The sequence below is a fragment of the Crinia signifera genome, chromosome 4 (assembly GCF_055691185.1).
Source record: "Crinia signifera chromosome 4, ASM5569118v1, whole genome shotgun sequence".
In the NCBI taxonomy this organism is placed as follows: Eukaryota; Metazoa; Chordata; class Amphibia; order Anura; family Myobatrachidae; genus Crinia; species Crinia signifera.
The window spans coordinates 39,466,357-39,491,595 of record NC_139220.1 but is presented as its reverse complement, the minus strand read 5'-3'; the positions used below and the strand labels follow the sequence as shown (position 1 = coordinate 39,491,595).

General features: G+C 46.9%; 1 long non-coding RNA gene across 1 annotated transcript in view; it reads left to right on the top strand.

Moving 5' to 3' along the window:
* The first annotated feature begins 294 nt into the window (after positions 1 to 294).
* The window catches only part of LOC146073974 (uncharacterized), a 37,500-nt gene continuing 12,555 nt past the window's right edge, over positions 295 to 25,239 (top strand). The window contains exon 1 of the long non-coding RNA XR_014473350.1: positions 295 to 448. This is a non-coding gene — a long non-coding RNA (uncharacterized LOC146073974). The remainder of the gene's footprint in view (positions 449 to 25,239) is intronic.

The following is a 25,239-nucleotide window of genomic DNA, read 5'->3' as shown; positions in this document are numbered from 1 at the left end:
TGCCCACATGTGTGCTGTATTTGTCCAGGGGTGCCCCCATGTGTCCTGTATCAGTCCTGGGGTGCCCGCATGTGTGCCGTATAATTCCAGGGGTGCCCCATGTGTCCCATATCAGACCAGGGGAGCTGCCCTTTTTTTTTAATGAAAATAAAATTAAGGAGTTTTTTTTTTTTTTACTGCAAGGGCTGTTAAATGCGCTGTAGTCCAGGGGTGAGCCAAGAGTGCTGTATAATTCATGGGGTGTTGCTAAGTAAGGTGTGCTGCTCTTTTTTATAATTAAAAGAATACACATTTTTATTTTTACTGCAGGAATTTGTCTGCCGTATAATTCCATGCCTGCCGCCATGTGTGCCGTAACAGTCCAGGGGTGCTTCCATCTGTGCCGTATAATTCCATGTGTGCCGTAACAGTCCAGGGGTGCCACCATCTGTGCCGTATAATTCCTGGGGTAAGCTAAGTCTGCCGTATAATTCATGGGGTGCTGCCAAGTGTGCTGTATTAGTCCAGGGGTGATGCTAAGCGTGCCATATCAGTCCAGGGGTGATGCTAGGTGTGCCGTATCAGACGAGGGGGGATGCTAAGTGTGCCATATCAGTCCAGGGGTGATGCTAAATGTGCCGTATCAGTCCAGGGGTGATGCTAGGTGTGCCGTATCAGTCTAGGGGGGATGCTAAGTGTGCCATATCAGTCCAGGGGTGATGCTAAATGTGCCGTATCAAGTCCAGGGTTGATGCTACCTGTGCCATATCAGTTAAGGGGTAATTCTAGGTGTGCAGTATCAGCCTAGAGGGTATGCTAAGATTGCCATATCAGTCTAGTGTTTGTGCCGCACACTTGTGTGGCTTATCATAGTTATCCAGCTACCTCGGTGCAACCTTTTGCCCTAAAAACAATATTGTAAGGTGTGAGCTGTTCAGAATAGACTGTAAATGAGTGTAAATGAATGTTATTGAGGTTAATATAGCGTAGGAGCAAAAAAAATAAAAAATTCGGCGATTTTAGCAGTTTTTATGCTTTTTTAACAAAAAATCTGAATCCAAAACCCAGAAATCCAAACACAAAACACTTAGGAGGTGTTTTGGCAAAACCCATTAGAACCCAAAAACTCAACGTAATCAGAACCCAAAACCCAAAACCCGAAAAGTGGCCGGGTGCACATCTCTAATTCTATGGACATTATTTTAGTTGAAAGATTCTGAATTTTGCACTAGATGAATTGTGCTCTGATGACTGTCGCTACTGTAGCATTGCACAGTTCAATCATTTTAAAAAGAAGGTTTTCAGTACTACAGGACAGGCTTCATATTGGCCCCATTGTAATCAAAGATACCTTCCAACTGTCCTGCTTTTTCGTGGGACCATCCCATTTTTTCTTTTGGCCTTCCTGCGTCCTGCCAGGGGCCTGCACTGTCCCGCAGGGAGCTCCCTGTCACCCGTGAATAGATGCTGTGCGCATGCGGTGCCTATTTCTGCAGCCAGAGTGTCTGGGGGGCATGGCCAGCAGCTCACAGAGCCGCTGGGCAGTGGCGTAACTACTGTAAGACAGCCCCAGCTGCCGCTTGGGGGAGCAAGCCACAGTGGGGTCTATGTGGGTGCCAGCAACTGCTGGACGCACTGACATGCTGCTGCCTCCCACTGGCTGAGCACCGGGGGTGCCACAAACTTTTGGCAGGGGGGAGCTAAATTTTTAGTTATGCCACTGCTGCTGGGCACGCCCCTACAGCGATGAAAACAGGGGTGTGGCCTCGCAGGAGGATCACAAGTGTAGGCCATGCCCCTTCAGGGTAGGAAGCCCCCAAAATTTAGGACCCTCCTGCCTGATCTGTAAAGTTGGGAGGTATGCCCAAATGCCATTTTGACCGTATGTTTTTGACCTTATTATAGGATTGTTGCATGGCCCTTACAGCTATGCTACTATTAATTAGTCAACTGGTTTTGATCATTCCTAGTTAAGTCATTTCTTCAAATAAGTCAGAGAAATAGGAAAAAAATTTGAAATGCAGCCGAGATCACCAGATGGGTGGGATGCCGGACGATGCCGGACATAGTTTAAAAGAGGCATCATTTACAAGGCAAAACTAAAAAACAAACTTCCGAGATCGGCTGACATCCGTCAATCTCTGACTGTATTGCACCCCGGCCGGCCATGGTTTCCATTCATTATAATGATTTTCCTGTTCTCATTTTATTGGGATTATTGTTAATTATCCTGATGCTCACTTCCGATAGAATAGCTGAAATCATGAAGATTGTCAGTTTTGATGATGTAGTAGTAGAACCATCAGATCTTGTTTCCTACAAGTGTGTAATCCTGACCACAAGCACTAAAGCTCTTATTAGTGGCTAAGACAATCTGTTATCCTTACTAGCATTCACTGGGCCAGATCAGGGGCGTAACTATAGCACCGCAGCCCCCGCCACCGCGGGGGGGGGGGGGGGGCGCTGTGCATGTGGGGGCGCCGGGGGCTGTGGTGCTATAGTTAAACCCCCCCTCAATCCCCCGCAGATTTACCTATCGCGCTGGTCCCGGCGGCTCCGTTCTTCTGCTGAGGACCACCACAAAATGGCCGCCCCCATATAGCACACAGTTCTCTGAAACTGTCTGCTGTATGGGGGCGGGCATTTTCTGGTGGTCCTCAGCAGAAGAACTGAGCCGCCGGGACCAGCGCGACAGGTAAGGCTGTGGGGATTGAGGGGGGTTTGCATGGGCGGCGGGGTAGGGGTGCTCGGCGGGGCGGCGGGGTAGGGGTGCTCGGCGGGGCGGCGACGGGGGGGGCGCCCACCCCCTAACGGCGGGGGGGGGGGGCAAAACGTAGCTACGCCACTGGGCCAGATGCACTAAGCTTCAAAAGTGATAAAATGGAGAGTAATATACAACCAACCAATCAGCACCTGCCTGCCATTTTTCAAACACAGTCTGTGACATGGCACCCCTCCCCCCCCCCCCCCACACACACATTATATACACAGACATATTGTACCCAACAGGGGAGAAAAATTCTGCACCCCACAGCGAAAAACCTACAATATCTAAAACATAATAAATAATATCTAAAATATATGATATAATAAATAATATCTATAATGTATAAAGTAAACACATGCACAATACCCCCCCCCCCCCCCACTGGAAAAAAAACACACACATTGTCTCCCATAGGGATAAAAAATACATATTGGCATACACAAAAATATGTGATACCTAGGGGTAAACTTACTAAGATGGGTATTCTGTTCTTATGTATTGAGCATCACCTAAAATAATAGATATAATCTGATTGGTTGCTATGGGCACATCCCTTCTTCAATCGAACTCACATCTTAATAAATGTACCCCCTAGAGTCAATGGTTGCTCCCACAGGAAAAACAAAAACTCATTGATTAATTGACCCAATGCATGGTGCCCTATGAAGTTTCTGAAGCTTGTGCTCTACTGGAACCGTCCTCACTATACCCCGGCTTAATGCGCATTGTAGGGCACTGATCCGGCATTACCTGTTTGCTCTGCATGTTCAGAAACAACCATTATTCTTCTGAAGTCAGGGCCGTAACTAGGGGGCGGCTAGGGGGTCACGCGCACCGGGTGCTGGAGGGTGGGGGCGCTAGTGTGGTGTCCCAGCAGCGTGGTCCCTGGGATGAGAAGCGGGGGTCCGGGGACTGGTGGGTTAATGCCAGGTCCTAGCGGGGTCCCGGGGACTGGTGGGTTAACTCCGGCTCCTAGCGCTGCCGGACGGTGGGCGGGAAGCAGGTTTTGAAAAGACTTGCCGGATGCTGATTGGCTGAATTTAGCCAATCAGCGTCCGGCAAGTCTTTTCAAAGTCATCAGCGCTTCCCGCCGCCTGGCAGATAGCGCTAGGAGACGGAGTGAGTGAAGGCTTCCGCTACACCAGTCCCTGGACCCCTGGACGCTACACACAGGTATGTTGGCAGCGGGGGTCCAGGGACTGGTGTAGCGACAGCTTTCACATACACAGCCGCTCACTATTTGCCTGGCGGCTTTCACATACACAGCTGCTCGCTATTTGCCTGACGGCGGGAAGCGCTGATGATTTTGAAAAGACTAGCCAATCAGCGTCCGGCAAGTCTTTTCAAAATCTGCCTCCCGCCCACCGCCCGGCAGCGCTAGGAGCCGGAGTTAACCTTCTCCAGTCCCCGGTCCCCCGCTGCCTGACCCCAAGGCAGTGATATTTTTTTTCTTTTTTTGGGGGGGGGGGGGGCAACCAAATGACTGCCGACCCGGGCGCCGAAACACCTAGTTTCGACCCTGCTGAAGTTCACATGTAGAATGAGCAAACTACTGTATGTCGGAGCGATAACCTTGTTTTATTGCTATAAAATCATTAGCTTGATCGCTTCTTGTCCCTATAGCGCACCGTCACTTACTCTGATACTACTAGGGTAGTAGATTCGCTCACAGCTCTGCTTTTGCAATTTCTTAGATGTAAAGATCTGAGAGATCATTAATAGGAGCTTAGCTATGGGCTGTGCCTTGCCGTGCACGGGGCTTGTGGCAAGAGATGCTAAAAAAATGTAAAACCAGTTTGAAATTAAAATGAGTGACCATAAACATGTTCCTAGCAATCAGCAAGTGATCTTGAATTGAGTTTATATTATGAAATTCGCAGGTCCCACATGTGACTCGCAGTTTGAGTTTAAGGTTTGACATTTTGCTTTGCTTTCGAATGAGTGATTTTTAGATGCCACCAGAGCGATTATTCCCCCCACTCTGCTCGAGGGGACCCTACATCCACATTTTACTCCCATTTTACTGAGCTGAAGTTTACCATGAACTATGCATGGAGTAGGGGCATAAGGAAAACCCAGGAGGGCCACTGGAGGGAGTTACTGAGCCGCAGCAGCCCCCCCCCCCCGGCAAACCCCCCCCCATGCTGGTCAGCAGCTCTCTGCCGGAACAGGTGAGCTTACACCTGCCCGCCCGTGGGTAAATCACGGTAATTTACCGCTGTGACCAGGGAGATTCGGGGGGGGGGTGCCACTGGTATCCAGGAGGTTTGCCCACCTTTCAGGGGGGGGGGGGGGCGGGAGGGGGACCCGATTTTTGGTAGCCTCCCGGCCATTCCGGGAGGGTAGGCAACTCTGCTATTAAATATACATAGATTTCAGCATCCCCTCCTCCCCATTTCCCTTCTATTCTCTTCTGTTCTATTTTTCAAGAACCTAAACAAATAATTGATTATTTATTTATGTATTTATTTAATAATAGTGTTTTTAAAGTTTTTTTGGGGTACACTTTTTTGTAAATAAGATTTTCCAATAATAATTCAAGTTTTTAAACTTTTTTTAAATACAGTGATTATCACTATGGCCCTTATTCTGATCGGTGCGGCCGGAGCCGCATATGCGGCTCCGACCGCACAGACGAATCCCCGCCTTGCGTACGGATCGCCACCTCCGTCCGTACGCGGATATGTGGCGATCCGTATGAAAGTGGACGGGGATACGCCTCCTCCACCTTGGGAGCTGCCCCTGCATTCGATGGTCGCCGAACATCGAATGCAGGGCCGCACGCTCCACCAGGTCCCGCAACACAAGACCACACGGACACTTGTCCGTGTGAAATCTTGTATTGGGGCGGGCAGCTGACATCCGGCGATGTCAGCTGCCCGCCCCCTACACGCGCGTCATGGCCTCATTACCATGCATACGCCCCGCGTTTGCATGGGAACGCCCATGAAACGCGGGGCGTATGCATAGGGAAATGAGGCTAAGTAGCCCCTCACGCCCCTATCCGCCCCCTTTGCGGCGGTCAAAAAATGTTTGCGGCGATTTCGCCTGCACATGCGCAGAGTGCCCTCTGCACATGCGCAGAGCGAAAACATCGGCGAAACGGCCGCATCGGCCGTTTCCGAACCGATCAGAATAAGGGCCTATGTCCTAATTTTGCCGTTTCTATAGAAAGTTTACCATTTAAAAAAGTTACAATGTATGCAGTAGTTTTAAGCTCAAGTGTGTTTAAAATAATACAGAAAGCCTTTACAAGACATTATATAATGCTGATATTTAAACTGAGTAGTGAGGCCGTTAAGAATAATGACAGTGGTTGCTAAGGAACGCCAAGGGAGTAGCGGTATGATCGTGGCGCACAGACTAGCAGCACTGTGAAACTAGCCTGCAATAATACGTGTAAGCATCACAGCCCAACTGCTAAAGACTAAGCATAAAAAGCCTGTCAGGTAAATAACTCCGATGGTCTCACAATCAGCACTTGTGGGCTCTCTATCGCCCGTCCCATTTTCCACGCTTCTGGCTTGCAGGGTGCAAAAGATTTTACAATGTAGTCAGAATTGTGTGGACCTGTACAGTCCCTTTTTTCCTGCGATACCAGCCTCGTGGGGGCACACATCGGCATCGCAGCCCAGAGAAGCAAAAACACATTCCTGGCACCTGTACAATGCAGAGGACCGACACCAGGTCTGGCGCATGCGGATTATCCCCCCATGTTCTATAGGAGCCAAAGAGGCAGCGGAGGGAGGGAACACCTCGCAATGGGAATGCTTTGGGTGACTGGCAGGTCGCACTTCCAATAGGAAGTCATTGCGAGTCACAGTGAAGTCAGAGAGGTCTCACGGACTATAGCTGTGTACACACGGTGCAATATCGCTGGCAATATGGTCGCTGAGTGACCATATTGGCAGTGATTCTTTCAGGGCCACCAACAGGTGGGTGCTGTGGGTACAGCTGTCCCGTGCCCCTGCCTCTGGAAGGGCCCGGGCAGCTAATTTTACCCCCCCCCCCCCCCCAACTGCCTCTGCTGTGCTACCTGCTTCTTCAATGCAGGACGCCGGCAGCCAATTAAAATGCTGCACCGGCTTTTGAGACAGTCAGAGCTCTTGTACCAATCAGAGTGGCTGCCAGTACACGAGCTCTGATTGGCTCACCAGCCGGTGCTGCATTTTAATTGTCCGTCTGCATCCTGCATTGAAGAAGCCTGTGCTTTGGGACCTGCAGCAGGAGTCGGGTGGTGAGTGAAGGGAGGGGCCTGGACTGGAAATCAGTCGAGGACCCAAAATTCCTAGTGGCAGCCCTGGATGTTTGTGCTGCGGCGATAAATCGCTGGGTGCACGCTCCCGTGATCAGCCCCCAATGGTCCGACCAGTTGTTTCCCTCTGCAGGCCGAGTCTCCTTTCCATCAGTGACCATCTCTGGTCGCTGATTTTAACGTGACACTGAGCAAAAAATTGTACCGTGTGTACACAGCTTAACAATGAGCACAGAGACAGATTTTACCTGGGGGGGCTGCAGTCCTGCAGCCCATAGTAAAAAACCGCCACTGGTTACAAGCCGCTTCATGACTGCTAACTACAGTACTGAACCGAAAGTGAAGTCAAGCAATCACTCAATGCCTTGGGTTACATTGCTGTTAGAATTTATTTAACCTTTATACATGGATCAAGTAATTCCCCCTCCATCAAGTTCAAAACACCAGATCTGGGTGAACCCACACTTTGATGTCAGGTGAAGTATTATGCATTTTTATTGTGCAGAGCAAATACCATATTTATTTATTTATTTATTCATTTATTAAAGGTTTCTTATATAGCGCATACATATTCTGCATCGCTTTTCTAAGAGAATATTTGAACATTCACATCAGTCCCTGCCCCAGTGGAGCTTACAGTCTATATTCCCTACCACATGTACATGCACACACAGACATTCTAGGTTTAATTTGTTGGGACCAAATTAGCCTAACGGTAAATTTATCGATTGTGGGAGGAAACCCACGCAAGTACGGCAGAGCCGGCCCTAGCCTAAATGACGCCCTAGGCAAGATTTTGACTGTTGCCCCCTAGCACCACCACTAGTTCCGTCTCTGACCCTGCTCCCCTTTCCCAGCACCATCAACCCTCATCATAGCAGTCATCATTTTGGTGCCCCTACCCGCAATATTTTAAATAGAAACAGCGCACCTATTCGGTGCGCAGCCCAAACAGGGGTGTGTTCTTGCTGGGAAGGGGCATGGTCACACAATAGTATCCCCAATTCAAATTATGCCACACAGTAGTGCAACTTTATTCACATTATATCATACAATGGTGTCCCTTATTCACGTTACATCACACAGTAGTACCACTTTACCTTATGTACATTACTCCTCATATTATTCACATTATACCCTTAGAAAAAAATCCTGAGAAAATAATGTATTTTAAGCACCTCCATGGCCACACTGCAACCCAGCACAAAGCAGTGTGTGCTGGGAAGAGGAGAAGAGCTGCAGCTGCTGCTGTCACTTAAGCGGATGGAGCCCAGGGCCCCCACTGGGCCCTTCCATCAGACTTTGGCCTAGGTAATTTGTACCCCCTACCCCTTTCTCTAGGCACCCCTGATAATACCACACAGTAATGCCCCTTACACATGACACACATTATTAATGTCCTTATAACCATAATGCCCCTTACACATTATGCCAACCTTTATTAATGCCCTTCATACACAAAATGACACACATAATGCCCCTTACACATATGTCACACATTATTAATGCCCTTATACACATGACACACATAATGCCCATTACACATATGTCACACATTATTATTGCCCTTATACACATAACACACATTATGCCCCTTACACAAATGTCACACATTATTAATGCATTTATACATGAGACACATAATGCCCCTTACACATATGCCGAACACTACTGCACAACCAACCCTCCCGCAGACCGCACTCGCACAGCCGCTAACACTGTGACCTCTGCCTCTGCTTGGATACAGATGTTTCCTCGTACATCTTACGTCAATAGGCCATGCAGCTCCTGGCCAGTTCTGCTAACGTTTGGTGCCTTTTTTGCTGAAAATTCATCTTATTTGCATTGTTATGTGACCAGAACACACAAGGAGCTTCCAATGATTAAAATGATATGCAGCATGCCTATATTCTGTGTGCGACTGTGGCTGTGCCTACATACAGAATGCTATGTTACAGTCTATTTCATATGCAGATACAGCCTCACTCACACACAGAATATAGGCATGCTGCATATCATTTTAATCAGCAGAAGCTGCTGATGCCCCTAGGCATTCCAAATGCCCTAGGCAATTGCCTAGTTGGCCTATGCCTAAGGCCGGCTCTGAAGTACGGGGAGAATATGCAGGTGCCGCATGGGGTCCCGACAGTCGGAATCCCGACAGTCATTTATCCGACGTCGGGATCCCGACTGTTAAAATACCGACGCACGGGTTCCCGACGGCCACCTGCTCTTCTCCCTTGTGGGGGTCCACGACCCCCATAGAGGGATAATAGAAAAGGTGGCGAACGTAGCGAGCCACTGTGCCTGCAGCATGGCGAGCACAGTGAGCCCGCAAGGGGCTTTGTTGCGCTCACCATGCTGTCTGAGTCCGGCCAGTCGGGATCCCGACGTCAGGGTAATGACTGTCGGAATCCCGACTGTCGGAACCCTGTACCACACCCGAATATACAAGCTCCGCCCAGTTAGGGCCATAGAGGGGAGCAAACCCATGACATCAGTGCTGTGAGGCAGTAATGCTAACCATTACACCATAACTTAACACACCCGCAGAACACTTATCCTTCTGCAATTCCACCTACACACACAACACACCCGCAGAACACTGATCCTCCTGCATTGCCTCCTACACACACACACACCCGCAGAACACTGATCCTCCTGCAATTCCACCTACACACACAACACACCCACAGAACACTGATCCTCCTGCAATTCCACCTACACACACAGGGCCTTATTCTAGTTCACTCTTAGAGGAAAATTCCTTCTCAGATGGACAAAACCATGTGCACTGCAGGTGGGCAGATGTAACAGGTGCAGATAGAATTAGATTTGGGTGAGTTATTTTTTTCTGTGCAGGGAAAATACTGGCTGTTTATTTTTACACTGCAATATAGATCTCACTTTGAAGAAAAACCCCACCCAAATCTAATACCCCTTTCACACCAGAAATGCAGAGACAAACCCGGGAATTACATTCCTGGGACAACTAGGGACATTCCCGGGTTGGGACCCATTCACACATGCTTTTGAAGCAGGGACAACCCGGGTCGGCACCTTTCACACTGAACCCAGGATGACCCTGCATTTCTATGAGAATAGCATTGAAAATGGGCTTTTTTTAGGATCACATTAGATTATTGATTATTAATAATTAAGACACAAAACATTTGTAGTGTTTAAGCCTTTGTTTACTTGTATAAAACAAATTAAAAGGCATATGAAAGCATCTTCCCCTCTAATGATTAATAGCTCTTTCACCTCCTCATTTGTCCAAGACATGGCACACATTGCAGGCTTTCAGGGGTTAAAATGTACTTCTGGGGTTTGTGGTGCTACAGAACATGCACAGTGTCTCCCTGCACGCTGTATTCTGTCTCTGGGCGTGTCTGTGCGTGTCCACCACAACAGGAAGTTGCCCTGCTAGCAAATCAGCACTAGCAAAGGCAACATGGGAAGCAGGGACATGTCCCTGCACCTTTCACACCAGCCAGTAACCCTGGAAGGACCCGGGAGCAACCCTGCTACCTAGCAGGGTTGAATTGCCGGCAAATTAAGCCGGGAATTTGTCCCTGGAACCTTTCACACCAGAGCTAGTCCCGGGTTGTTCCCGGACCCAACCCGGGAATTTAGGCTGGTGTGAAAGGGGTATAACTCTCTCTGACAAGTAACATCTACCCCCCTGCAGTGTACATGGTTTTGTCCATTTGAGAAGGAATTTGCCTCTAAGAGTGAACCAGAATAAGGCCCACAACACACCCGCAAAACACTTATCCTCCTGCAATTCCACCTACACACACACAACACACCTGCAGAACACTTATCCTCCTGCAATTCCGCCTACACACACAACACACCCGCAGAACACTTATCCTCCTGCAATTCCACCGACACCCACACAACACACCCGCAGAAGACTTATCCTCCTGCAATTCCGCCTACACACACAACACACCCGCAGAACACTTATCCTCCTGCAATTCCACCGACACCCACACAACACACCCGCAGAAGACTTATCCTCCTGCAATTCCGCCTACACACACAACACACCCGCAGAACACTTATCCTTCTGCACTTCTGCCTACACAAACACAACACTCCTGCAGAACACTTCTCCTCCTGCAATTCCATCTACACACACACACAACACACCTGCAGAACACTTATACCCCTTTTACACCAAAATCCCTGGTCGGACCCTGGTCTTTAAACACAGGAGTTTCCAGGGTTACCCGCAGAACACATCCTCCTGCAATTCTGCCTACACACACAACACACCCGCAGAACACTTCTCCTCCTGCAATTCTGCCTACACACACACAACACACCCGCAGAACACTTCTCCTCCTGCAATTCTGCCTACACACACACAACACACCCGCAGAACACTTCTCCTCCTGCAATTCTGCCTACACACACACAACACACCCGCAGAACACTTCTCCTCCTGCAATTCTGCCTACACATGACATGCCTGCGGAGCACTTATACTACAATTCTGCCAATACACACAAGACTGCGGAACACTTAATATCCTACATACTGTACAAACGCCCAGTTGCCACACAGTTACACGCACTCAGCCAGTGAGATGTATGCAGTATGACTGTAAATCCCCTGTAGCTGTTCAAAGTTGCAGAAGTCTGAGTAAGGAGCATATGCAGGGGCCAGTATGCCAGTCTTCCCCTGTTTACTTCAACAAGGAATTGGTTACAAACTGTGTTGTGTGTCTGATAGTGAGCTGTAATATGTTGTTGCTAATTGGCAGCAGCAGCAGCAGCACTGTTGTCAGGAGGGACTACCTGAGCTGGATACACTTGTTTACCAAGCAGCATAACCTCCAGTGTGTGATACACAATGATGTGTGGCTCTGCTGGAGCATGAGATCAGTATAACGACACAACAGCAATGCCTGCACGGTGCCCGATCACTGCTATCTATCTATCTATCTATCTATCTATCTATCTATCTATCTATCTATCTATCTATCTATCTATCTCAGGGTTGCCGACTTTCTTTTTCTCCTCTCCGGGAGAAGCCCGGAGAGGAGAGATTCAGTAGCCACTCAGGGGGCGGGGCTTAAGAGTGACATCACTAAGCCCCGCCCCCATGCTGTTAAACCAGCAAATTCAGTGATCTCCGTGGAGGGGGCGGGGCTAAAATGACGCGATTGTGTCATTTTAGCTCCGCCCCCTCCTCTGAGACCCGAGGATTGCGGCATTTTAATGCCGCGATCCGGGGGACAGGGGGGGGTCCCCCCTGAATCCGGGAGGGTTGCCCACCCTTCCGGGGGGCCGGGAGGGAGCCCCGATTTTCGGGAGACTCCCGGAAATTTCGGGAGGGTCGGCAACCCTGATCTATCTATCTGATCTAATATCGATTTACCTATCTCAAATCTGTGTTTATATCTTCTTACCCCACATCTGTCTATCTGATCACATATCTTAGTAGATAGCTAGACATTTCTATTTATAAGTCTATCTCATATTTATGTCTTTATCTCATCTCTCTCTCAATGGGCCAGATGCACTAAACTTCAAAAGTGATAAAATGGAGAGTTATAAACAACCAACCAATCAGCTCCTGTGTGACATTTTTCAAACACAGTCTGTGGCATGACAGGTAGGAGCAGATTGGCTGGCGTTTTATCACTTTCCATTTTATCACTTTTGAAGCTTAGTACATCTGGCCCCATCTGTCTAGTGTTGGGTTGGGACATGAAAGGTCCATGGGGGAATGCAGAAGTAGGGGCCAATGATGTTTAGGGGTTGCAGCCAGTCTCCGGTAGTTGTGTAGCCAATCGCCGCATTGGTTTGCCTAACTGGTACAGAGTGCATGGGCTGGCCCCCATGATAAAATGTTAAATACTGTTAGTACACCCATGATACTGTACCAGACTAATAGCAGCAATGCACTGTAGAGAGTACACCAGAGCCCTGTGCCATACCCTCCAACATCTGGAGGACCAAAATCGGTACACACGGAGAAAGGGGGCATGGTCATACGTAAAGGGGGCGTGATCATGCGCAAAGGGGGCGTGGTCACCCCCTTTCCGGGCATGTAAAATTAAAAGTAAGCGCTTATAATATAAATATTTAAATATTACATTTCCACACTTCTCTTGACTCTTATCCATCGTGACGCACCGGCTGCAGCTCATGTCACTTGGTGGCTGCTGGCATATTAAAATAATTATATTTAATATACTTATTTAACATACCAGCAGCCACCAAGTGACATGAGCTGCAGCCGGTGCGTCACGATGGATAAGAGTCAAGAGAAGTGTGGATATGTAATATTTAAAGTCCTAGTACAGCCAGTCCTGAGTTGCTGCCGTGCACTTACAGTGTGCTGTGGCAGGTTCCTCCGATGTGCTATCCAAGCCCAGTCAGTGTCACACGCGCCGGGGCTCCAAGTCCTGGCTGGCCACCGCAAGCAGTGGTGAACACTGGGCGATAATTGGCGCCAAGAGGGAGACTGAATAGGACGAGTCCTACTCCTCCCATGATTGGTGCTCGGTGCCGGCGCATGACGTAATGACGCACGGCACCGGCCGCGGAAGTGCAAACTGCAAAGTTCTCTTGGGAATGCCGGGGGGGGGGGGGGGGGGGGAGGGTGGAGGGAGGGAAGCCGGCGGCGCAGCACAGGGGCCCAGGAGCCAGGAGGAGGATGTGGCGCACATAAGAGTGAGGCTGAAATAAGAAAAATAGAGAAATCAGTACATTCAGGGCCGGCTCTACCATTAGGCAGCTTTAGGCAGCTGCCTAGGGCGCCAAGATCTGGGGGGCGCCACCAAGTCTGTGATGTCTATGAGGATCCTTGTTGTACTTAATGCAAATGGCAGCTGTGGAACTTCTAACACCTCACTTCCATACTTTCTCTTGAGGCATACTTCCCTGCTGCCCCCTCCTCCTTGCACTCTGTTGTGGGTGGCAAAGGTAGGCCTCCAGGGAAAGCAGGGGACTTGCCCACCTTCACTGAGGGCTGGGAGGACCACCTGATTTTTGGGAGCCTCCATGCCATTCTGGAATTTTAGGCAAGTATGCCTTAAGGGGTTGGAAATTGTGTATTGGTGGCAGTATGGGTGTGGGTTTGGGGAGGGGGGGGAGTACATTGAAGTTTTGCCTAGGGTGCTGAGAAGCCTTACACCGGCCCTGGGTACATTCAGTACAATCATAATTTGCCGGTACAGACTGTTAAAAAACGGTACTGTACCGGCAAATTCGGTACAGTTGGAGGGTATGCTGTGCACATGTGAATGTTCAAAATATTCTCTGTAAAGCGCTGCGGAATATGTGTGCGCTATATAAGAAACTGCTAATAAATAAATACATTTAATCCCATATCTACTAAACTCATTTGTATGTATCTGTCTTATCTATACAGTATATACTGCTGTCCGTCCTGTGGCTGTATTACTGGTAGAGATGGCTCAGCCACACACATATAGTACAGTACACACTACTTGGATACTTGCATTCACAGCACATGTGTCACACGCACACACTTAGAAAAAAGTAAAGCCTTGTCGTGTGTATGTGATGCATGAAATGCAGCCAGATAGTACAAAACCTTCTCCTATTCATACTGTGCAGAGCCATCTGGTGGCCATTGCACACACAACATCACAGATTAATATTGTGACTGAAACATAGCAATGGTATCTTCTGTATCCCTTCAGATAGAAATGTTACTTTGTGCATGAAGTGTGTACATTACATTGAAGTGTGTGCTGAAAGTGCACAGTCTGTGCTCAAGGGCTCACACTGAGGTGAAACAGGCCACACAGATGGGAAGACAGGTCAAGGAAGTGTTTTCCAAGAGCTAACTGCTTGGTCTAGTCAGATTAATCTGTTCATCTCATTCATTTAAAGACAATATTGTCCATGGCCTTTATTTTGTGCCATCTGGTCACAATAATTTGTCAGAAATAGTTCTCTGTGTGTGACAGCATTGTGCTTGCGTCATTTGGCAATAGAATGAAAGAAAAAACTGTTTTCATTTCTGAAAGTGTCTTGTGTGTTTTGGTTGTTTTATTTCTGGAGTAACAAGTAGGTAACAAGTTAATTTGCATTTAGTGGCTTTTGCATGTTTCATTTGGAATGACATTTTGGAGACGCTTGCGCACCCCCGCCCCTTTCTGACGGAGCTCCCCGTCGCTTCCCGTTGCCTCCACGCACTGCCCCTAACCCATACTTGCCTACTTTTGAAAACTAGTTTCAGGGAGACTATAGTTAGTAGTAGAATTTTGCACAGCTCCCGATTAAAGGGGGCGTGTCATGCTCCACCCAAAGGGCGTGTCTAGATCCATATATGGAGAGATTGTGAAAAGAGAAGCGTGGGTGTGTAATTTAAAATGACTTATATCCAAATGTAGATGATCCCCAAAGCAGTTAGTAAGAGCTACTATACTTGGTATAGTGCTGGGAAATGGTGCTGATGATTCAATGTAAATGTATCTATCTCTCATTCCTTTTCCCCAAAAAATGTAACAGTGTAATGTAGGCTAGGTGAAATGAGGGAGATTGCTAGACTAATGAGGGAGAGAGGGAGATTGCTGCTATTTCAGGGAGTCTCCTGCAGAATGCAGGAGGGTAGGCAACTATGCCCTAACCATGCCCATCTCCCTGAAGAGGAGACGTCCCCTCAATACAATCATTTTTGCATTACTGAAAACGTCTCACGAGTGCCAATCTGTTCCTGGTTTGGATTTGAAATTGGGTGCTTCGACAGTCAAGAGATCTTTGTTAGAACAATGCCTGGAATTTGTCTAGAGGGATATACTGTATCTGTTCAATTTCAGAGCTTGTACGGTAGTAAGACATTCAAGATGGTGACTTTAGAACTTCATTGTGAGACGTTTTCTCCAAGTGACAAAAAAATGCAATATTTTTTTTTCTTCTCTTATTTCTGTTGGAGAGTGCTCCGAGCTGTATCCTCTTCTGTCCCTGCTGTAGGACCCTCAGAATGCCTGAGGCATGACCTCTGACCCTGACTCAGGGGCAGATTTATTAAGCTTGGAGAAGAGATAAACTGGAGATAAAGCGGAGAAAAGGTAAAAGGAGATAAAGCACCAGCCAATCAGCTCCCAACTGTCTTTTTCAAACACAGCTGATTGGCTGTGCTTTATCTCCTTTTACCTTTTCTCCACTTTATCTCCAGTTTATCTCTTCTCCAAGCTTAATAAATCTGCCCCCAAGTGCACTTCTCCATTAGCGCTGCGAGGCAAATATAACCTGTTTTGCGATTAACTCAGAATCAGACCCTAAGTTTCCCCGATGTGCATGGGATTCATTTTGAGTCAACAAAGCCTGCAGTGGAGGTCTTTATCAAGCATGTAGACAACATACCTACGCCGGAGTTGCTACACCATGTGAAGACTTCTCTAGCAAATACTTTAAAAAAATTGAATGTTCACTTTGTTTGTAAATGTAATACTTTTTGTGCAGGAACTCATTGCATACTTCATATACTGTATGTGCATACAGGTATGTGCTGCAAGCAGGCCCGAAGACAGGGGGGGTCACGGACACATCTGGCCCAGAGGGGCCCCATGATCACAGGGCACAAAAATATATATACTCCGTTTTTTTATTATGCTTTCTGCTCCGCTGCTGGCTCGGAGCTCAGCAGACAACAAACTTATGCAGAGCGATCTCCCCTACCATGTGACCCCCCCTCCCCCCCCCGGTTACATGTCACTTGATAGGGTCCCGCCGGGCAGTCCCTCCCAGTCTTTTGCTGTCCCTGGCACTATATATGTATATATATACATATATATATATATATATATATATATATGTAAATGTGTGAATATATATTGTAGTGGAGGGATGTCAAGAGGTTCTTTTTTTGTCTATGTACTGGGCCCCAAGATTTCTGTTGCCGGCCCTGGCTGCAAGACCTGCACTTACCACATATGTTCCTTGCTGCACCTGTAGATACTGCATTGTATGCCTGCTACATCATGTACTCTCTCTCTCTATATTTTTTTAAACTAAATCTTGAAATGCCATTAATGTTGTGTGCTTGGGTGGGACAAACGTGCGTGGGGGAAATTGTGGGAGGGAAAGAAGTGTAGCACAGGGGAGACATGCTTCCATAGGTGCCGATTCTATGGGTGCTTGAGGGCCCGAGCACCTACGGAAATTGATGAGCACCCACCCGCTCAGCAGCGGCCCACCCGCCCGTGTCCCACTGCACTCCCCCTCCCTTGTCGCTGGCACAGGTACTGTGTAGGCATTTATGTACCTGCACTGTGGGGGCATTTATGTATTTGGCACTGCTGCCATAATTTGAATATTGTAGACAACTGTGCTGCATAATATAAATCAGTATTATTTTGTGGCCACGCCTTTTTCCCATGAAGCCACTCCCCTATATTTTTGGCTTGAGCACCCACCAGCAAAAACATAAATTGGCACCTATGCATGCTACAGGAATTAGAGATTTTGATGCCACTGCTTACTATTAAATAAATGTGTTCATAGACACTGGAGCAGATATGGGGCAGTATTCAATGTGAAATATCGCCGTGTGCAGCGAATCCTGTTTAGGATTCGCTGCACACTCGCTGTGTTCCGGAGGGCTGGATGCCTCTCTCTCTCCCTGTATTCAATGTCGGAGGGGCGAGTTGCCCCTCGCGGCGAATCTTAACCCCTGCAGCGGACGCTCGTCCGCTGCAGGGAGCCGTGGGACGGCGGCAGGCAGGGAGATGGAAGTCTCCCTGCCTGCCCCAGAACGTATGTGGGGGGAGGTGGGCTCCCCGGGACCCAGGCAGCACAAGCTGCTCCCCCCCCCCCAGAGCCAGCAGGGGACCGGGTATATTCACTGCTCCCGATCATGCATATGTAATGATCGGGTACAGTCAGGGGCGTAACTAGAACTTTGTGGGCCCCATAGCAAAATCTTTATAGGGCCCCCCCCCCCCAACAGTTGTGTGACAAATAGGGTGTAGGGAAGAGAGCGTGTCCTGGAAACAGAGACAGAGACGTGTCCAGGAGAAAGAGAGAAAGGCGGTGGGAGAGGGAATCCGGTATAGAGGGTGTCAGGGAACGAGTGGGAGGAGCAAGAGAGAGAGATAGAGGGGTACAAGCTTTAGTGAGAACAAACGTCTAGGATGGAACAAGAAAAAAAGGGGGAAACAACAGAGAACATGAGAGAGAGAGAGAGAGAGAGAGAGACAGTGTCTGAGAGCAAGGGAAAGAGAAGGGGGAAAGAGATGGAGGGGGATCGAGCATGAGAGAAACTACCAGGACAGGTAGGATGGATGCACAAAAACATATGGATGGGGATGGTGGTTGGAGTGGGGGGGAGCATTGACTAACTGAGCACCATATTGGAGCATGTATGGATAGATGGACAAACAGACAGAAGGGGCATTGATTTTTGGAAGGACAAGTGGCTTAGATGGACAATACAAAAATCTAGGGGCAGATTGGGTACTTAAAGTGGCCCAGGATAAGTATGAATAAATAAAATGTAGGAGTGGCCCAACACAAAACCAGGTGGGATTGTAATTAGGAGAAAGAGGGGAACACAGGAGGGATCAGGAAGGGGGAGGGGTTCGCAGGCACACGTAGGAGGGAGCAAAGGGCCAGGCTGCACTTGGTAGTATGCCACAAGTAGGGGGGGAGGAGAAATAGCAGCAATCTAAGGTATAGTAAAAGGAGCCCCCCCCCCCCAAAAAAAAAACACAAAAACATTTTAGAATGATGATAAATTTAATCGCATAACAAAATTATATATATATATATATATATATATATATATATATATATATATATATATATATATATATATATAGAGAGAGAGACGGGGGTGCGGCACTCCTAGCTGCTGATGAACCCAACAAAGGGGAAGGGGTTAAATTCCCTTGGCGGTGCCCTCCAACTGTGTGACCACCGATGGGGGTCCAGTACATGCAGGGTGTAGGGGGGACGGCGGCACTCGCACATAGAAGAAAACACACGGAGGCAAAAGTATACCAACGTTTCGTGGCTGCGTTGCCACTTTATCAAGGTGCCTAAGGATAAAGTGGCAACGCAGCCACGAAACGTTGGTATACTTTTGCCTCCGTGTGTTTTCTTCTGTGTGCGAGTGCCGCCGTCCCCCCTACACCCTATATATATATAAATATATATTTTTTTTTTATTTAAATATATATTCATGTGCTATAAGCACATGAATAAAAATAGCATGCCCCTTCACAGAATAAAATTCCTGATTTTTTGACACCAAAATTAAAACAAAAAACCTTTTATTTTAATAGTTCACATTCCACTTCTCCATGAAAAGATGGAGAATTGCTACACGGAGAGACACAGCAAAAATCACTCAGAAGGACGGCGAGAAGTGCACATTGAATAGGGTTGCTCGCTTTTTGAGAGCAAAAGTCTCCGTCCAACGCGAGAAAAGCACAAACTCGCCATAAAACACGACAAATTTTTCTCATTGAATACTGCACATGGAGTGAAGCACACACCCCTGGGGAGAGACACTGATGTGCAGCAGCTGCAGCACTGCTCCTCCTTCTTCCCTCCTCCCACTCAGCAACCGCTGCTGCTGCCAGGGATCCTGGGTCAGCCCTGGCAGCAATGGACACCAGGATGATGGAAAAAGTAGGCCGACATTGCCGGCCAGGGTCCACCTACTTTATTGATTGTTCAGTTGATTCCATTACCACTACAGTAGATTGATTAGTTGGGAAAAAATCAATAATGTTTGATCCTCCCAACTAATAGTAACGATCATTTTTTGCAGGTTTTCAGCGAGGGAGCAAATAAATGATTAGCACCGTCAAGGCTAATTACATTTCATTCTAGTTGGCTGGTTGGCACAAGGGGCTTGATTCAGACACTTATGTAGGGCTGAGAATTAGCAGCCCTGCTGATTATCGGAAAGGCGGCGCATGCGCACAGTTCACAGTACGCATGCGGGTGCCTGCCGTGCGGCCACAGCCAGAGCTTTTGCATTTGAAAGTAGGCTGTGTACACTGGCTGAGTGACAGGCGGCTGGCATTTGTGTGTGTATGGGGGGAGGGGGGGGGCGTTTCGAAGTTGCCACTGACAGAAGCAGTCCCGATCTCCCCAGGTCCATCACAGCGCCAAGTAAGGCGGCTATGCTCACAATTCAAGTGTTGATCCGCGCTGATATTACTGATATTATCAAGCGCTGATATTATTGTTAGGCTGACAGGCTGGTAACTAATAATAACAAAGAAACACGAATGCTGATTAAGCAATGAGGGAGCATAAACCACTGATGGGTTCCTGCAGGTTGCACTTTGTAGCTAGTCATGTGATATGATAATGAAGATGGGCATAAGGCCAATCAGAGCAGGGGGAGGGATTTAGACAGGGTAGGAAAGATCACATGCTAGATGTGAACTCCGTCTGTCCTGCGAAGCCCCACCCACCCTTCCCTATTTCTCTTCTTCGGCGGCGGTAAAGAACGGTCATCCTTTAAGAAGTCTGTGTGTGTGTAGATAGTGGGGTGCACTCTCCCTTGACATCGATTGTCATTGGCCATGCTTCTGCACGGGGGATGGCCACACCACCTGCCTGGGTGGCTGACCAGGGAGAGTGATCACCGGCGATGGTGTGTATGTGTAGTGATCTTTAACCCCACTTTCCTATAGTGACCGTTCTTTAGTGCCGCCACCATTTATAGTCACATAGTTTAATTGTCAAAAATAAATTTGACATTCTTTTTGAAACGCCAGCACTTTGTGTCCGTGTCTTTATTTTAGGTTAAGTTTTATTTAAGTTAAGGTTTAAGTTACGGTTTCGTGTGTTAATTGTAAAGTGTGGACCTGGGGATACCCGATGGTGAGTTTTTAGCATTTCTGTTTGCCACGATATGCGCTGATAAAAAATTGCATTTACCAGGGAAAATAAAAAAGTGTGCAATATGTCCCCTAGCAAGTTATCCTATTGTCAGAATATGGCTAATAATAACACTTGCTTGTACTCAGCAGTCAGTGTAAGTGCCCCCCATACACTTATGTGATTTGGGCCGATTTCACCGGATCCTGACGGATCGGACTGAGAAATCGGCCCGAATTGCATGCTTTGACATTGCATCTGATCCAATGCACAGTTCCATGAGCATTGCAGTGGAGTCGAAGGTTGGACCTGCCTGGATGACTGCAGACTTGGACCCCCTCCCGGTGGTGGGGAACCGGGGTCGCATGCGATACATCACATGTGGAAGGACTGCATGCGATGTTGGTACCGGGCTGCTCAAGGGGATCAGGCGACCATACACTGCTGCTGCGGGACATCGCACCTTAAGGTCAATGCAATACTGTGTGGACCTTATTCAAGTCCGTTCGTTCGGACCCCTTCATACGCAAGGGGTCCATTGGTGTGCGTCTGCATTTCTGCGCATGTGCAGATGCCGGGTGTGTGCGGCCATGGCGAACAGGGTGTTTGCCGGGCGCTCGCACTTAAGTGTGCAGGTGTGGGACAGGCCACCAATCGCAAGGCGGGGTTTGATGGACTCGCAAGACTGAGAATTCTCAGCCTTGCGAATGAACCAGAATAAGCCCCTGTACCTCAAGTACTTATATGGAAATATTTACATATTTAGTTATTAGTGGGGGTTTGCATTCATTAAGCAACTTAGTTGATGTTAGTGGTTCTTTAGATGATTAAATACAAAAAGATGGGATTTAAATCAGCAGTAAAATGACATACATAAATGTAGGCCTATAATTTGCATCACTTCCTCCCTCTGTCCCAGTAATCAGAAAATATAGGGATTTGATTCACAGGGGTCCGAATTAATATTCCTTTTAAATTCAAATGTCCTCCTTTTTTATTTTTATTTGAATAAGCAACGCATAGGATTTATGTTCCCCGAAGAGGCAATATAGAATAAGAGATACGACGTGGTATATGACATTTGTTCCCGTTGTGCATGCCGGACAGCTACACAGGAGAACATGTCCTTTGACATTCAGCGATTCCGCTCTCTGCATTCCATATGTTACAGCTGATATGACCTTGGGGGAATCTACAGCTTACAGTCAAAGGCTTTATTAAGCATGTCAGTGAGAGGGTCTCCCCAGTGTCTATTTAAGGAATGGAATACATTCTGAACACGGAACTGGAGCAATATGTCACAGAAATGGCACGTCTGGGGTCATTATATTTCAACTATTCCAAAAGAAATTCTAGTGAAGGACATGAAACATATGACTTGAGCAAATACTGTTCTAATTATTACCGTGCTGGTTTTAAACTTGTGATGTTACGTGTGTAACAGATGCGCTGCGAGATGCACCGAATTAGTGACCAGAAAATGATGCCAATCTGTTATATAAAGGGCTGACTCTTGGGGCTGGAAGTATTGCGGTGCGAATCAGGTGGCCAGTGCGGAATGCTGGACGAACTCTGTGTTTTTTTTTAAAGGGGCAATCATTTACAAGGCAAAACCATGTGAATGATTGCCCCTTTTAAAAAAAAAAATCCCTCGGAAAGGCCGGGAGGCTCAAAAAAATAAGGTCCGCCTCCCGCCCGTCTCCCCAGAAAGGTTGGCAAGTGACCCACAGTATCCCCTGACCCCCAGATCTCCCGCCCACTAACTCGCATTGCCCTTTGTTCCCAGCAGTTCAGGGAGGGGGCGGGACTAAAATGATGTAATTTGCGTAATTTTACATTATTTTAGCCCCACCCCCTCTCCATTAAGCTGCGAATCATGGCATCTGGATGCAATGGGAGTGGGGCTTAATGACTTAATGGCTTGTACCGGAGAGTTAGTCCAGCATCCTGCATGGCCGCCTAATTCGCACCTCATTACATTGTGTGTTGCCATGGCCAACCAATCAGATCTTACTTCTTATTTATTTAGCACTTTCTAGAAGATAATAGATTTGTCAAATTTCAAATGTTTTAGGTCTATCTATCTATCTATCTATCTATCTATCTATCTATCTATCTATTCATCTTTCTATCTATATCATATCTATCTTTATATCTTTCTATCTATATCATAGCTTATCCATCATCCATTCATTCATCCTTCCTTTCTTTCTTTCTCTCACTCACTCTATCTATCTATCTATCTATCTATCCATCTATCTATCCTTCTTTCTTACTATATACTGTCTATCTATCTATCTATCTATCTATCTATCTATCTATCTATTCATCTTTCTATCTATATCATATCTATCTTTATATCTTTCTATCTATATCATAGCTTATCCATCATCCATTCATCCCTCCTTCCTTCCTTTCTTTCTCTCACTCTATCTATCTATCTATCTATCTATCTATCTATCTATCTATCTATCTATCTATCTATCTATATATTTCTATATAATCTCTATCTATCCTTCTTTCTTTCTATATAATATCTATCTATCCTTCTTTCTTTCGTTCTTCCTATATAATATCTATCTATCTATCTATTCATCTTTCTATCTATATCATATCTATCTTTATATCTTTCTATCTATATCATAGCTTATCCATCATCCATTCATTCATCCTTCCTTCCTTTCTTTCTTTCTCTCACTCACTCTATCTATCTATCTATCTATCTATCTATCTATCTATCTATCTATCTATCTATCTATCTATCTATCTATCTATTCATCTTTCTATCTATATCATATCTATCTTTATATCTTTCTATCTATATCTTAGCTTATCCATCATCCATTCATCCCTCCCTCCTTCCTTCCTTTCTTTCTCTCACTCTATCTATCTATCTATCTATCTATCTATCTATCTATATATATATATTTCTATATAATCTCTATCTATCCTTCTTTCTTTCTATATAATATCTATCTATCCTTCTTTCTTTCGTTCTTCCTATATAATATCTATCTATCTATCTATCTATCTATCTATCTATCTATCTATCTATCTATCTATCTATTCATCTTTCTATCTATATCATATCTATCTTTATATCTTTCTATCTATATCATAGCTTATCCATCATCCATTCATCCCTCCTTCCTTCCTTTCTTTCTCTCACTCTATCTATCTATCTATCTATCTATATATATTTCTACTAGGTGATTCATCGCGCCCTACGGGCGCTCTTCACACCGGCGTAAGGGGCTACGCCCCTTAATTTGTGAACATTTGTATTGTGAGAAATATGGTTAGAATTGTATGAAAGATGCCCTGTATTGCAGCTTCTGGCAGTGGGTGAGGGTCCAGCGTGGCAGCACAGGAGTACCGGACGGTGGCCCTGAGTCAGTGTCTCCTCCTACTGGGTGGGAGTTAGGGTGCATGAGAGCAGGAGGCTGGGATATGAGGCATGATAGGGGTATGTGGGCAACACAGCGTCAGCGATTACCCAGTGGTGGAAGTTACGGTTCAGGAGAGCAGGAAGCTGGGTAGTGATAGGGGTGTGTGGGCATACGGCAGGGGCGAATTTAGGGGTCAGGCCGCCCCTAGGCACAACATTTTTGGCCGCCCCCCCCCCCCCCATCTGGCTGGACCCCCAGCCCGCCCCTCTCTGCACGGGAAGGAGGTCCCAGAACAGGTGTGTGGACAGCCAGCCAGTTCAACCACCTGCTTGGGTCCGCGCATCAAGCCGAGTCGATTTGGGCTAATTTCATGGCCCGATTTGTCGCAATCCACCCAAATCGGCTCAGTGTATGGGCACCTGACATTATACACATATTATTGTCCCTAATATACTGAATATAGGCAGTGGCTACTTACATTTTAAAACACTTTTTTTCATTCCTTTTTTCACTTACTGTTTTATAATATTTCACATATTTTTATCAATAATAATAATAAAAAGTTATAATTTATTTTTCATTATATGACTCTTAATGCACCTGCATTATTGCTTACTTTTTCATACACTCCAAATCCCCCATCCAGGCGATAAGAATGCCACTCAGACACTTTCAATGGTTTCAAAAAACTTTTGTAAAAAAAGCATTGGTAATGGAAGAGGGAAGGTGGGCGGGAGTCTGAGTATTAACTTTATTTGCTGTGACTGTGTCTCAGGCCAGGTACACACCAGAACGATCCTGATTGTTAGTAGATTGTTAGCAGATTGTGTGATTTTCGCACGATCTGTTGGAGCACACAATCTGCTAACAATCTGCTAACGATCTGCATCCAATCTGATCCCAATCCGATCTGAGTCTGTATCCAGTTGAATGGATCTTTTACAGATCCTCACTGCAGCAGGTAGGATCTGTAAAACGACCAAACGACAGCGGGGACGCGCATCGGATTGGAATCGG